This window comes from Rutidosis leptorrhynchoides, chromosome 8 (genome assembly GCF_046630445.1).
Source record: "Rutidosis leptorrhynchoides isolate AG116_Rl617_1_P2 chromosome 8, CSIRO_AGI_Rlap_v1, whole genome shotgun sequence".
Taxonomy (NCBI): domain Eukaryota; kingdom Viridiplantae; phylum Streptophyta; class Magnoliopsida; order Asterales; family Asteraceae; genus Rutidosis; species Rutidosis leptorrhynchoides.
In genome coordinates this window covers 107,680,304-107,686,222 of record NC_092340.1, presented here as the reverse complement: position 1 = coordinate 107,686,222, position 5,919 = coordinate 107,680,304, and the positions used below count along the sequence as shown (strand labels likewise).

At 35.1% G+C, this 5,919-nt stretch overlaps 1 long non-coding RNA gene across 1 annotated transcript; it reads left to right on the top strand.

The window, feature by feature from the left end:
• Window positions 1-428: 428 nt before the first annotated feature.
• Window positions 429-922, top strand: LOC139862282 (uncharacterized). Its single transcript, XR_011764118.1, has 3 exons — window positions 429-516; window positions 602-667; window positions 850-922. It is a non-coding gene; the product is annotated as an uncharacterized lncRNA (long non-coding RNA).
• Window positions 923-5,919: the final 4,997 nt, after the last annotated feature.

Genomic DNA, 5,919 nt, shown 5'->3' with positions numbered 1-5,919 from the left:
CTGACTTTGTAAACCAAAAGATTGTTGTTGTTGGAGCTGGAAGGTAGTGCAAAACTCGATTTTGTTAGTATTTTATGTTAATTATTAAGACTATTGGTGTTATATAGAAGTGTACAAAACCTCTTATTGTGTATGTTGTTTTTTCAGTGCAGGGCTTGGTGTTCTTAATATGGTGTATCAGGCTGTTTCAAGAATGGAAGGAACAAAAGCAAGACCCCAGTTTTACTTAATTGATAAAGATGTATGCTTCCAAATTTCCATCATTCATTAATTGCAAAATTGAAATAAATATATAATAAAATAAACACACTGCATGTCACAAAAATGAGCGTTTTCTGGATTAATTATGGATCGTTCACGAAACTAGTGTTCACTTCTGATAAGTTCTAGTTTTGATTCCAGGGTTTAATCACAAAACAGAGAAGTGGTGTTAACCCATCAGCTGCACCATTTGCGAAAGCCGTCGAAGAGGTTGAAAGCGTAGGTCTTCGGGAGGGATCTGGTATCCTTGAAGTGGTACATGTTTTCAAATAATCGATTTTTTTTTTCTTTTTTACAAATTCTTCTGCATACGGGGACTTTAACATTTGATGATTCACAGGTAAAAAAGGTCAAGCCTCATGTCCTTGTTGGCTTATCTGGAGTTGGAGGTATTTTCAATGAACAGGTGCTTACTTTTTTTCTGTCTTTTTCTCTTGATAATTCTAAGTTTAGTGTCTTGCTTCTTTAAAAGAGTATTCTGAATCTTTATAAACCACAATTAATGAGTTAAGATCAGGATTACATGTAGTTATAATCTTCTGTTTATTTCATTAAAAATCAGATCTTTGCTTCTTGTCATACATTCAGGTGCTGAAAGCCATGCGAGATTCTGACTCCCCTAAACCGGCTATCTTTGCCATGTCAAATCCAACAAATAACGGCCTCACTATCTGCAGGATGTCTAGCTATGTTATTATCATTCACTCTCTTCTCTTTATGCCACCTCATGTCACAAGCAAGTTCTTTATCTATGAACAACCTTTGAAGCCTCGGTTTAAGTGGAAAGTATCGGAGCACTTTTCGTGGTACCTTTGAATCACTTCCACTATAACGAGGCTCTTTACACTCAGAATTGGGACATACAGTATGATATTTATACTCATTTCGATATAAAATGCAATCATTAACACATGCATGTATTTTTTCTCCATGAAATCCCAACTCACGTCTATATTTTTTTGCTTCGTAGAAATTCTTTGGAATTAATGATGGAGTTGGCAAAACTTTTCTAAAGATATCAAGCAAGGCATCAAAGGATTTGATAGACCAACCACTCATTGTCTTTAAATGTAAAATAGCAACAATGAAGGAAAATTTTGAATAATTTTTACAACCTCTATAGAGTTCTTGACGTGACTCATCAAATAACTTACGAAGATTTTCTAAATCTTTTTCATCAGAGGATGAAGATCCATCACTATTCTTCCAGTTATTTCCCCACATACCGTTACCTATGTTTTCTAACATTTCATCAAGGTCGTTATCGCTATCATCAGTAGCCCTATCACCTTCCTCAAATGGTATATCATTATCGCTATCATCAGATACATCACAAGACTCACCATGATACACCCATGTATCATAACCATGAGTAATCCCTTTTTGCATTAAATGCGAAAAAACACTACTCCTATTATGATGGCGGAAATTATTGCAAATTTTGCAAGGGCATGGAATTTTAGATGACTTACTCTTTCCACGATATGCAAAATTAAGAAATTCATTGACACCAGATTCAAATCGTGGATCCTTTGTCCTATGAACTATATTCATCCAAGACTTGTCCATACTATCAGTTAAAACAAAATTTCCTGGAAAAATCCCTATGCAAACAATTAAACACAAGTATTTATTTAGTGATTAAAGTAGAAATTAATTGAAAATGTATCAAGTAGTCAAACAATCAGATAAACTAATACAAACTACAAAATTAATAGACAATATATCAAGTAGTCAAACAATCAGATAAATTAATACAAACTACAAAAACGCTAATGAAGAAGAACAGCTAAAAAATGATAATAACTTATTATATATATACATATATAAACGAAATTGATACAGAGACACCATAGAATATACCAGCTTCAACAGAGAATGGTTGAGTAAGCTTCCACAAGAGGCGACCGGGTGATTAAGTGGCGGAGAAAGCTTCAACAGCTGAAAAAGAGTCATAATACCTACTAGATCAGCTATTTATGATTACAATTGTTATGTAACATCAGAGATTTACTTTTGCCCTAATTGTAAAAATATTAGGGCAAAAGAAAAGAAGCGAATCAGAAATTACCAGAATCCGGCTATTTATGCCGTCGGAGATGATAAGCAATTCATTCCGTCGGAGTTGATAAGCGATTTATGCCGTCAGATCGATGTACGTCTTCGGAGATCGATTCACGAAGATGAAGTGTTTAGGTGAATCTAAAAGGGAAGGAAACGAGCAGTTGGTCAAACAAAATTTTATAATAAAGTTATAATAAAGTTAGGGAGTGATAAGCTATAAACGACGGAGTAGTTATTAGTCAAACAAATTTATACTCCGTTAAATATTAAATTTTATCTCTGTAAATGTTAAATTAGTAAGTACTGTATGTAATAATATTGTTTCTTGGCAAAAAAAACTCAAACTATATGTTATGCATACGGAGTATATTTTTATTAAGTAGCGGTTGAGAAAAATAATTTGTTATACCTATTTTTTCAAATAAGTGACCATTGTTTGGTCTTTATATGTAAATTTTATGTGGTTACTAATGGTTACTAATGATATCTATTTTTTTTTTAAATAAGTGACCACTTTTTGGTCACTATATGTGAATTTTAGTGACAAGTATTTATTTGGTCACTAATATTATTTAGTGACCAATAGTTAATGACCACTTTTTTATGGTAACTAATATTGAATTATTAGTGACTAAAAAATAAGTGGTCACTAAAAATTGGTCACTAATGGCCATTTTTCTTGTAGTGTTGGCTCCATCGAAAAGAATTACATAAACTAAAACCTACGCTACGACCCAAACAAGAAATGGCAGATCTCTTGGGGAAATATTAACATACCGGCACTTGGGTATAGTTTTACGGATGAAAGAGGAACTAAAAGATCGCCATTTGGGCCACCCATCATAAATAGGTTGATCAAAAATCCTTGTCCCGTTCATATTAGAAACTACAGCTTGAGCACAACTCGGAGAGGAAAATATCGCACCTACACGCATAAAACCATCATTTTTATACGGAAGGAACGCTCGAAATGCATAAGATACAACAGTAATATCAATTTTCATTAAACAGTCATTCAACGTTCTACGATTTTACCAGACCACCCAGCGTCATGCATTAGCCCTGAAGGCAGCTTCTATGCTTAAGCCCTTAAATAAGCTCGTGAGCAACACACATGCCATGTCAGCGCCAAGCCCAAGTCGGTTACATATATTTTGCATAATTGAATCAACCAGCATCTGACACATATATCCAAAAATTATGAAGGATCTACGCCTATAAATAGACCCCTTGGGTCACCACATTACAGAGTTCAGTCACTTGTGGCGGAGAACACACTTTCTCTCTCACACAATACTTTTTCACTCTATAACTTCACCGCTTAGCAACATCACTGTAACATCCCGCCTTTTTCCGTTTAACTATTTAAATCCCGTTATATGTTTATAACATCTCCGGTTAATACGTGTTTTAAAAATATCTCGTCTAGGTATTTCACGCACCCGCAAACGAACTTGAGGGACTAGTTTCGCTAAAATGCCAAAGAGGTGACTAGCCTTTGACTAGTCAACCCCCACCCCCATCTTTTCTTTTTCATTTCCCTTTTCTTCTTCTACTTCCATATTTTCTCTCAATTCTCCAATTTCAAGAATCATCATCTAAATCAAATCGAGCAAGCATCCATCTAAACAAATTGCATATTCGGAATCCTCTCATCTTCCTCTTTGATTCCATACCGATTTCATCAAGTTTGGGTAACTTTCTAAAATCACTAGATTTTGTGTTCTTGATGTTTTTAACTTATAAAGTTGTTAATTAGTGTCTATGGCTCAAGTCTAACATGATTATATGATTTATATGCTCGATTTCGTTATTTGAAGTAACTAGCTTGAAATGAACTTTTGATGCTTTGAATGACATGAAACGTTATTTGTAAGTGTTAGGTTGTATTGTATGCTTGATCACCTTCGAAACGGCATATCATTCATGTAAATTGGTTGCCGAATCATCGAATTTCATTTATAAACTTGAGTGCATTTAATGAGGAGCTTTGAATGTGATTTTAGTTGTTGTAAAAGTAAATGTGATGGATGAAATGTGTTTAGTTGTTTTCCTTGTCAAAATACCTTTCCGATGATATAAGATACATGCTTTGGTTGTTTGCGGGTCATAAATGGTGATTGGTTGAAGTTAGGTTCGTGCATAAAACTTAAAAACTGCCAGAATTTTCTGCAAAGGTAATGGCGCGGCGCGCCATATACCCGCGCGGCGCTCCAAAGTGGTCTGTCCAACTTTGTCGATTTTCGAATAATGTTTGCTATGCTACGCACCTCTGATTCACATGTAACTTGTTCTAACATGCTCATATATGATTAAAAACCTCAGAAAAATAGTTCGAGACCCGACCCGAACGTGTTGACTTTTTCGTTGACTTTGACCGACCAAAGTTTGACTTTTTGTCATACTTAACCAAATGATTATGCAACCTTCCTAACTTGTTTCTATACTTGTATCTTGCATGAAACTTGACAATTTGATTTCACATGCAACATAATCGAGTCGTAACGAGCCATAGGACTAATTGAACATCTTTGACCTATCGTGTTTACCGTTATTGATACGACCTATTTGTTTAGGTCAAGACTAGCACTATCCTTCGCACACGTTACTTTGTGAAGTACTTTTCATATGTGCACTCAAGGTGAGATCATAGTCCCATCTTTCAAACAACTTTTATGCTTTAAACTATGGGATGAGAAACATATACGTATCATACTTTTATACATTGAACACATGTACGAAAATGAACATTCCACGTACGGGTTTGAACAAAAATACTCAATTCAATTATCATTAGTTACACTTGCAGGGTGTAAACTTGAACTTATATTATGTGATCACATGGGCTTGACGAGCCTCATTCGGACGGTTCGCTACCGTTAGCGGATGAAATATATTTTCGGGTCTAGTGTATGTTCTAACACTACGCAAAGGGTGCAAAACAGTTAAGTTTGATAATTGGGTGCCCGCGAAACAAATAACAACTTTGGAATGCAAATGATTTTGATAATCATATTATATTAAATCTTGTGGTTCAAATGCAACGTTTACTAAAACACCTATGATTTCACCAACGTTTTCGTTGACAGTTTTCTATATGTTTTCTCAGGTCCTTGAAAGCTACTTGATACATGCTTCCGCACTCTTTTTGATACTTGCTTGGATGTCGAGTATGCATGCATAGTTGGAGCGTCTTTTGACTACTTTAAATTGTGTCGCATAGGTTTCATTCGTACGTTAAACTTTGTTTTGTAACTAATCTTTTAAACTACATTTGTAAACTTGAAACATCCTTTTTCTTATGAAATGAATGCGACATATTTTGGTCAAACGTCATAATAAAGACTTATGACCACGCAACGGGACCGAAGTAGTCGGCGCCGTCAAACATGATTTGGTCAGGTCGCTACAGATGGTATCAGAGCGTTGGTTGTAGGGATTTAGAGTTCATTGGTGTCAACCCCGAGTCATAGGGTACATTGGTGAGTCTAGACTACAACCAGCATATAGATATGAAGTAGGAATTACTTGACTACTTGTGCATTATACTCGAACTCGTCTATCACATCAATTTCTTATTCAACCTTAATCTCA